The sequence below is a fragment of the Anomaloglossus baeobatrachus genome, chromosome 1 (genome assembly GCF_048569485.1).
Source record: "Anomaloglossus baeobatrachus isolate aAnoBae1 chromosome 1, aAnoBae1.hap1, whole genome shotgun sequence".
NCBI classification, from domain to species: domain Eukaryota; kingdom Metazoa; phylum Chordata; class Amphibia; order Anura; family Aromobatidae; genus Anomaloglossus; species Anomaloglossus baeobatrachus.
In genome coordinates, this window is record NC_134353.1 from 367,930,822 (window position 1) to 367,940,910 (window position 10,089).

At 45.3% G+C, this 10,089-nt stretch overlaps 1 long non-coding RNA gene across 1 annotated transcript; it reads left to right on the forward strand.

Annotated features, from left to right (window-relative positions):
• Positions 1 to 2,225: 2,225 nt before the first annotated feature.
• LOC142293140 (uncharacterized) lies at positions 2,226 to 4,359 on the forward strand. Its single transcript, XR_012751142.1, has 2 exons — positions 2,226 to 2,265; positions 4,128 to 4,359. It is a non-coding gene; the product is annotated as an uncharacterized LOC142293140 (long non-coding RNA).
• The last annotated feature ends 5,730 nt before the right edge of the window (positions 4,360 to 10,089 follow it).

Below are 10,089 nucleotides of genomic sequence, written 5' to 3' on the forward strand. Positions count from 1 at the left end.
CCCTGCATGGGGTCCACTTATGTTGCAGCGAGTGGCCGCTGTCCCTGCATGGGTCTTCTGCTCCAGCAGCTCCAACAGACCAAGAATGAAGCAGCCTGGACCATCGTTGTCGGCCGGTGGGCCGTCCCGCGTGGCCGTGTTGCCAGCGCGGTGCCGCTGTCCCTGCATGGGGTCCACTTCTGTTGCAGCACGGGGCCGCTGTCCCTGCATGGGGCTCTTGATGCTGCAGCGCAGTGCTGCTGTACCTGCATGGGTTCACTTCTGCTGCATTCGAACAGGATGGTAAGTTACCTTTGCTGGGGCATGGGGTTACGGTAGTAGTTTAGTATCAACCATTAAGCCCTTATGGCAAAGCTAGTGGAGAGAACCCTTAGCTAAGCCTTTACAGTGTTCAAGTAATATTATAATAACAAAAAAAAAAATGTTTTACCCCAAGCTGCGCCTTTTTCTGTCGGTTTAGTCCAATGTGCTCCTCAAAAAAAAAAGAAAAGGAAAAAAAAAAAAAAAAACAGACCGAGAGAGAATTCTGTAATACATGAGAGTCTCTGGTTGAATCAGTAGGTTGATATTTGGATGCTTGTTTCCAAAGATCAAAATAAAAAGAGTAGGCATAGGCAAATTATTAGATGGCCGAGGAGTGCTACTCTGAGCTCACATATATGGATTCAGTGCACAGTGCAGATTACACAGTTGTAACGCATGACATATGTAGTTTAAGGAATTTTGCAAGATTAAAGAGCTTACAGCTATACATATCAGTATGTGTGTGGCTGGTGATACTAGGGAGAGAGTTTACAGCATATGGGTCAGTGAGCTGTGTGCGGCTGGTGTTACTAGGGAGAGAGTTTACAGCATACATATCAGTAAGCTGTGTGCAGCAGTGTGTAATAGACCATCAATATTGTAACGTTAACGCACATACTATATCTTACAAAAAAAAAATAGCGACAAAGAGGTAGGCAATACATCTGAACTATTGTTATACAATACATTGAATTAATTAGGTAAATAGGTTCATTGAATGTGAGCTCACATTATAAAAAAAAACCCAAAACCTAAAGTGCATATGATATATGATACTAAAGTAGGTGAAAACACCCCTTAATTTTATTATAAAACATATAATATAAATAGTTATAAAAACAATTTAATGAAAGGGGTCTGTAATCTCAATTCGACTCATGAGTTTCAGAGTTCAGTTTGGTACCCAATAGGTTTCTTTGTGATAGCAGCTTGGGTGATACAAGCGCGAATGTTATTCACGTGCAGCCGTTGATCCAGACCAGGTAAGTCTTCCCGGCCGAAAGTCCCCTGTGTAGAGATAGGTAGGGAGTTAGACTTGTACACCAATAATATGGCAGAGGCCAGCCTGTGAGCGGCCTTTACGTTCGGTTTTTCATGCCTTCCGTTTTCTAGCGCTCCGCCTTTTTTGGACTTGAAATCAACAGTAACTAAACTACTAGATAAACCACAAATAAAAAAAAAAAAAAAAAAAAAAAAAGCTAAAAATTTTTGGCCAGAACGGCAGCTGTTTTAGAACACCCCCTTTTCACAACATGCACATTTACCGTTGGGTCTTGTGGCAAAAGAACTTAACAGATATTGTTTAACTCAACACTTATAGTTTCTCGTGGCTCGTTGGCGGTAGTCAGGCTTGAAGACAGCTCTCATTCTGGATACCTTTAGTTGTGAATATCTCTTTGTTTATTCAACTGGTTCAGCGGTTAATGCGGCGTCTCGGTGACCCTTCCTTCCCCCCTTATTTAGATATTGAGCTAGATTTCGTGGCCACGGTTTTCTGGCCCCCAAAGGCAAAATTGAGAGGATTAAGGGACCTGTAGATGGTTTTATGACTGTTCTTAAGGTAATATTGAACAACATGCACTCCCTGTGGTCCTAAAGGAGCTGTTCGGTTTACGGTTGTATCATGCGCCATCGGATCATCTGCTGTATCATGCGCCATCGGGTCTATGCTGCTCGGATAAATATTATAATAATTAGAAAAAAAAAAAAAGTGTATTTTCGGTCCCAGTTCACTTCACATATATATTCTTCATATATATTTTGGCCTCGCACTAGACATGTCACAGGTGTCCAAAATAAATGTGCTGATTCTCTCTTTCGCTTTGGCAGGAATTTCATCGGTTGCTGCCAGAGGCATACCAGGAAACTTTTGGGCACGCTTGAAGGTGATATGGGGTATCGGAGGAACAATCTATGACCTTAGTCAGATCATTGGTGCAGTAACAACTTGGGACACATATGGTAAGATGTAGAGGGAGCGGTGTACATTGGTAAGAGTGATTCTCGTAACTGCAGGGACTGTTTCGACAGTTCCCCCTTAAAAGAATGTAGTTCGCTATTTGCAACAGCTGAGGTCCCAAAGGGCTTTGTATTCGACAGTGTTAGAGAAAACGGTTGGTTTCAGCTTTCACAAGAACTATTAACGAGGCAGCAGGCGGCGCGTGTTGTGGTCTGTTCTGGTGGTTTTGGAGTGGTTTCCTTTTTGGCGTTCTTTGGGTACAGGACTTTGTTGTATCAGGGACCAGGGCAGGTGGATGAGCGCATATGTTGCCCTGGTTACTGGTTACCAATGCGTATAATGTTGTCCTAGTAACCATTTAAATGCTGTGGTTCAAATTAAGTGCTCCAGGACATTCCTGGGTGCGTGGGTTATATTAAAATCTGTGCCTGGCCAAAAGTGCCCTATTATGCAGTCTGGATTACGTGGCAAGGCGCCTGGTCTCTTTGCGCTTTTCATTTTCCAAACTTTGATCATGGTATCTCAGAGGGATTTTGAACCCATTTGTTCAGGATCAGCTCTAGGTATACGGAGTGGGCTTGTCGGGAATCAAGTTAAACGTGTTGGTGGGTTTGTAAATGGAAGCCAGACCATTTTGCTGTAGTTGCATGCTCCGAAGTTAGCGTTTTTATTTCGGCAGGTCACCGCTGGCCTAGTGTCTGTTGTCAGGCATATGTTGGGCTGCCCAGAAGGCTGCGAATAGGCCAGGACCAAAGGTTTTTGGTTTTGGGAACACCTGCGTGTGGTGGAAGGGGAGTCTTGGTCGGTATTGGATCCAGGTGCTGTCAGTGGTAATGTACGTCAGCAGAGTGGGTTGGGGTAACATCTACTTTAGGGTTATTATTATTGGTTCTAGATAACCCGAGAGTTACACAACAGGGTGAGTGAGACGTATTGACATGTAGAAAAGTGGCAGGATACGAATTGTTTGTCATGGTTTGTGGTTTACTGGACGGGGTCGAGCAGGCGATTCTTTGTCTGGTGGCGGTCGGGGCGTGGTGTAGGGGTACACCAGCCCCTTCGTGGCGGTAAATTCAATCAATGTTAATGAGACCGAGTGCGAACTTGGCCTCTGGGAGTCCGGAGGGCCACACCGTGTTGGAGTTAAAAAGATGGTGAAACAATCGTTTCAAGTATTCTGAGAAGTTGAAGTTTTAAAGGAGACGTTTTTATAAAGAGAAGTGAAAGGAAATATAATAAATAAAGCTGTGGCCGACCCCGTCCACTAAAGAGATCGTGTGATGTGTGTGCCTTTTGCGTCGATTGGAAATAAGGGAGGGATTAATAAGTTAGGAGGTTTGGTGGTGGTCATGACAGCAGTCTGGAGGACTACAAACTGCATAAGGAAGTAGTCACTGACTGCTGTCTGCAGGGCGTCAGGCTTGGGCTGACACCTTCCTTTTACCTCCCTTAAGACTGGGACAGGAATTGAGTGGTTAATTAGGAACAGTTCATTACCCATTTCATTTAGGGGGGGTGCCTGGCTCAGACTTTTCCCACAGTGCTTATACAGGCCAGTGGCTGTGTCTTCCCCTCCCCTTATATGGTATATGGGACCTGGCTGGATTCCCCCACCCTTACTTTTCCTGATGGTACCTTCCTGGTGTTTGAGGCTTGGAGCAAGGGGGATCGGACTCTTTTCCAGCATCGGCTGACAAGCGTCCCTCCATCCCTCCCTTAAATGGTATTTTCCTTTCTGGTGTATGATATGGTCTTAAATTCAATCAATGTTAATGAGACCGAGTGCGAACTTGGCCTCTGGGAGTCTGGAGGGCCACACCGTGACGGAGTTAAAAAGATGGTGATATGGTCTTTCTTATTACAGAGTTGATGCTCAAGTCACAGCTGGCGGTAAATTCAATCAATGTTAATGAGACCGAGTGCGAACTTGGCCTCTGGGAGTCCGGAGGGCCACACCGTGTTGGAGTTAAAAAGATGGTGAAACAATCGTTTCAAGTATTCTGAGAAGTTGAAGTTTTAAAGGAGACGTTTTTATAAAGAGAAGTGAAAGGAAATATAATAAATAAAGCTGTGGCCGACCCCGTCCACTAAAGAGATCGTGTGGTGTGTGTGCCTTTTTGCGTCGATTGGAAATAAGGGTGGAATTAATAAGTTAGGAGGTTTGGTGGTGGTCATGACAGCAGTCAGCAGGAATCTAAGAAGATACATAGGAGGATACATTGGATGGTAAGTCAGTGACATTAGCAGCTATGGGCTCAGGTAGCACTGAACTCACAAGAGGGGTGAACATATACTTATTGCAACCTGTGGAGCTCAATAGGTAAGAGGGCCCACTCCTACTTCCAAAGAAGGTGTAATTGTGCATTATGATTAGCTATTGGACTGCAAGGGACTCATTTACTGTTCTTGCACAGGGCCCCCTTTTGTTTGTGTGTGTCTGCCAGTGACTCATACATGTTAATGATGTCACCAGTACCTGAAACCTAATTTAATAAGGGGCACCGGTTATGAATGGATGGATTCAGATTGACGCTCCAAGCTGGGACTTAATCACTGAGTTGTGTGTGCAAACCAATGTGGATGCCCATAAATACCCATAGTCTTAAACTGCTCAACCTGATTGCTCGGTGACTCACCGACGGTGAGAGAGGGAAGTCAGCAGAAGCCTCAGTCAACAGGTTAGTCAGCCATTGTACTCCCTTCTTCCTCACCCCCTCTTAAACTCTTCCAACAGGGGATCAGCCATTACCACTCGTACCAGTATATAGCTTTTCTGTCAAGTGATTTTGTAACATGCAAAAACATCTTCCATAGACTGCAATATGCAACATAGTTTGATGTCAACTGCAAAAAGAGAAACAACGCTATTAATCCCTTTGTCTAAATGATGAATAAATATAATGGTAGATCCAGCAGTGAACCATGGTGTACATCACTTGTAATTGGGGACCACGCAGAGTAGCAGTCATTCACAACATCTTCCTAAATGGTGTCCCTAGGCCAGATACAATAAAAGACATGTAGATGTTACAGAGGGGTGGGCCACTTAATATTGTTAGTGCAGCTTTTCCTCGGAAACTGAAAGTGCTTCAGTCCATAAGATGGTTTCTGGTAGAGGAGCATTTGACCAGAACTCTCCACCTTGCTCAGCAAATGGTAAAATACCTTGTAAGGGAAAGTTTGTTTTCTATTGGAGGAAGCTAATGAACAAGTATGGTCACCATCACATGTCCAGTTCCACAGCCCTTCTCCACTCCCATCCAATCTGCAGGTGTCCACTTTGCTCCCGTATGCCATGTCTCAGCCTCTTTCTCCATTCCGTGCATGATTAGACCTCAATACATCATAACATTGAAACATAAAATCATAATATGTGTTGCCCTATCATCATGCTTCATGACGTTACGGGAGGCACTCAGCAGTCTAGATAGGGCTGGACAGGAGACGGTTGGGGAGAGGTGAGTTTCACTTTTTTTCACCTATAGTATGTTTCTTATGCTATGGGGTCTTGGGAAACCTCAGACCATAACAATACACATTTGATTCACAGTAAATACATTTTATTTGGATCACATTTCCAGGTCACATTGGAGCACATCTGCTAAATTCAATTTCAGCAGATTTGCTCATCACTACTACTGAACTGCAATGAGTCACGCCCTGCCATCATCAATTGACCAAGATTTGCATATACTGAAAGGTAACAATGAAGGATTTTGTTTAAAAGGTTATTCCTATCTACAAATCCTGTCCCAATATGTAGTAGATGTAATAATAAGAATATTATTAGCAAATACCTCCAATTAGAAATGTAGTATAGTTCTTCTGATATTGCTATGTCTCTTATCCCATTTACAGGGCATTGCAGATTGAGATTACGTATTCATGGTCATGTCAACTCATGAAGTGACATTTAGTTAGTAAAGTAGTTGCTCATGGTTTGTAAGCATGGATACCTAAGCCGCAATGCCCTGCACATGAGGTAAAAAAAAATATGGCTATATCAGGAGAACTATACTAGATTTCTAATTGGAAGTATTTGCTAATATTATTATTATTACACCTACTAAATATTAGGTTAGGATCTTGGAGATGGGAATACCCCTTTAAAGGAAGCCTGACAGGCCCTCCATGCCCCCCAAATTACCAGCAGTTGTTTCTTTCCGTCTAAATTCCCTGCCTTATAGTTCCAGTATTACATTGGACACATAAACAGATCTTTAGAAAAACTATTTCTAAAGTCCATTTATCATATGTAAATTAACACTTTGACTAATTGATGGGACCTTTTTTCCTCAGAATAGTCTTCCCTCTCAACTAGAGTTGAGCACGGTTCGGGGTTCGTGGTTCTCCAGTTCGCGGTTCGAGTGATTTTGGGGCCTGTTCTAGATCGAGTTAGAACTCGAGCTTTTTGCTAAAGCTCGATAGTTCTAGTTACGTTCAAGAACGGTTCTAGCAGCAAAAAGCCAAGCTAATTACTAGCTTGCTTTCCGCTGTAATAGTGTAAGTCACTCTGTGAATTTCAGCGTATAGTGTGCGGGAACAGCGCATTCAGATCACTGCTGCTGGGATAATGGCGATCGCCTTTTTTTTTTTTTTTACTTGTCTTCCTTCCCTAAGTGCGCGCGTGTAGTGGGGCGGGCCAGCATGTCAGCCAATCCCAGAGACACACACAGCTAAGTGGACTTTTAGCCAGAGAAGCAACGGCATGTGTGATAGGATGTCCATGTCACATGTCCCTGCATTATAAAAACGGGTATCTGCCCGTCCAGAAGCCATTATCCCTTCTGCGTCTGGGTGTCAGTCACCGCTGGCGTAGCTCCTGTCTCCGATACTGCTGTGTACGCTCTACACACAGCGCTATACAGAATAGGGATAGACGTTTCTATTAGCCCTTGTAAGGGCTAATAACAGCAGGCTCAGAGCCATAGGTGACAGTCAGGTCCGTGGAAACAGATTTTAACAGCTACACAAGATGACAGCGTCTGTGTAGCTAAGCTCAGGGACTTCCTCGCTGCATTTCCCCATTAGGAGGGATAGAAAGTGAGGCTTCCTTTCCTGTACACTGACCCACAACCCTCTGTACCCTCCTGTACACTCCTGCCCTTTGCACACTCAAGCGCATTGTTACTAAGCCATTATGCTAGCAAACACTGAGGAAACTTAGTGGCATCCTAAAAGTGGCTGTTGGACTTCCATTATTGTCCCACTGGTGCAAAGCTATTTGCAGCACCACTGCATTGCACACTCAAGCTCATTGTTACTAAGCCATTATACTAGCAAACTATGCTGCCAGTTTAAGGGCCGTAGTTGCATTGTCAGGGATAGTTATTGTTGTTTATTCTGCTGTTAATAAAGATAGACCATCGCTGCAATCTACACCACCTCTCAATATTTACTACCACATTTTAAGTGCACAATCTTGTCGCAATCAAAATGAGTGGCAAAATGACAGATGCTGGTGGAAAGGGGAAGAGGCGTGTTGGAAAAGGAAAAAAAGGGTTTGTCTGTGGGGAAGGTGGCAAAGCTCCATTAACATCTGCTGAAGATAGACCATCTTCCAGCAAAAGTAAGATGTCTACTACTTACCGTGGACAATCCGATGTGCTCCCTTTTTTACGGACACGAAAAACTGGAACAAAGGTAGACGATGGCCAAAAAAAGAAAATGCTTGAATGGATCTCAAGTGGTCCAACAAGTGCCCTCTCCGCCACCTCAACTACCGCATCCAAAAAACACCAGTCCTCTGAGTTGTCATCCCAATCAAACTTGCTTTCTCCCAGCTCTGAAGTCTCCATCAGCCCTGCACAGTATGGTGGAACTGAGATGGCTGAGTCTGCAGAGCTGTTTAGTCACACTATAGCCTGGGAATCAGAGGTCTGCTCCCAAGCTACAGTGAGTACAGACCAGGAAATGGTCTGCAGTGATGCCCAGAACCTTTGTGACTCTGATTCAGGCCATGAGGACCAAGTTTCTGAGCATAATGTTGACCCTTATTCACAAACTGTAACACCTGTTGTTATAGACAATGAGGAACATACTGATGATGATGAGACGCAGATACCAGATTGGGATGACAACTTAAATATTCGGTCAGGGAAAGAAGAGGTTCGGTCTGAGGGTGAGGGGAGTGCAAACACAACAATTGATGAGGAAGTTTTAGATCCCACCTACTGTCAACCCACAGTCAGGCACTTGAGGAGGTCAACAGAGGCAGTGAAGGAGGATGCAACTGACGACAAAGTTAAATTGTGCCTTCCTGGACAGAGTCGGAGTACTGGTAGCACGTCTACAACTGCATCCTCAGCCACCTCTGTGCCTCTGAGCACTAGTCGGGGTGGATCAGCAGGTCGCATGCCCTCTAAGCCTTGCCTAGCCTGGTCCTTTTTTGACATAGCAAAAGATCGCCCAAATTATGTGATGTGTAAAATTTGTCATGATTCTGTTAGTAGAGGGCAAAACCTCAGCAGTTTGACAACTTCTTCCATGAATCGTCACATGAATAAATATCATATGTCCCAGTGGGAAGCTCACTGTGCTGCAATGCGGCCTAGCGGAGCGAACCATCCACTGCCTGCCCCTTCCAGTGCATTTGCGCACTCTTCATCTTCTAGGACTGTGGGGACAGCTGTCACACCTGGTTTTCCACGCACAACTTCCACCACTGTAACCGCAACAGGCAGTTTGCTTGGTAGGTCGTCAGTTGGTTTGTAAGGGGAAACAAGTGCATGTGTACAGCTCTCTCAGACCATATAGCACCAACGTTGGATGAAGGCAACATCATGTCTACGCCTGCACTTTCCTCACAAACCTGAATTTTTCCAGGGACACCCTACTCAACACCATCTACACACAGCAGCCATATCTCTGTCCCTCAGATGTGGACAAATAAAAGACCATTTCCTGCGACCCATGACAAAGCTAAGAGGTTGACTTTATCCCTCTGTAAGCTCTTGGCTACCGAAATGCTGCCTTTCCGCCTGGTGGACACACAGGATTTTAGAGACCTTATGTCTGTTGCTGTGCCCCAGTACCGGATGCCCAGTCGCCACTACTTTTCTAAGAAAGGTGCGCCTGCGCTACACCAGCATGTCGCACACAACATCACCTCTTCCTTGAGAAACTCTGTGTGTGAACGGGTGCATTTCACCACCGATACTTGGACCAGTAAGCATGGACAGGGACGTTACATGTCGCTGACAGGGCACTGGGTAACTATGGTGATAGATGGTGAAGGGTCTGCTGCACAAGTCTTGCCATCCCCACGATTTGTGTGTCAATCCTCTGTCTGTCCAAGTTCCGCCACTGCTTCTGCCTCCTCCACCTCATCTGGGTCCTCCACCTCCGCCCCAAGCCTGCCTGGTCAGGCCACCAGCGTTGTAACTGCCAAAAGGAATCACGCATACCTCATTACTATGCTGGCAGCAGAGCGCAACGGCATCAGGCGGTCTTTAGCTTGAAATGTCTTGGAAATAAGAGTCACACAGCGGCTGAGTTGTGGGCAGCTCTGGAGACTGAGTTTGGTAAATGGTTGTCTCCACTCAACCTGCAGCCTGGTAAGGCCGCGTGCGACAATGCTGCAAACCTGTGTGTGGCCCTTCGCCTGGGCAAGGTGACACACGTGCCTTGTATGGCTCACGTGTTGAACATTGTGGTCCAGCAATTTTTAACACACTATCCCGGCATAGATGGCCTTCTGAAGAGGGCACGAAAACTGTCTGCTCACTTCCGCCGATCAACCACCGCTGCTGAGCGTCTTGCATCGCTCCAGAAGTCTTTCGGCCTGCCGGTTCATCGCCTGAAATGCGATGTGCCGACACGCTGGA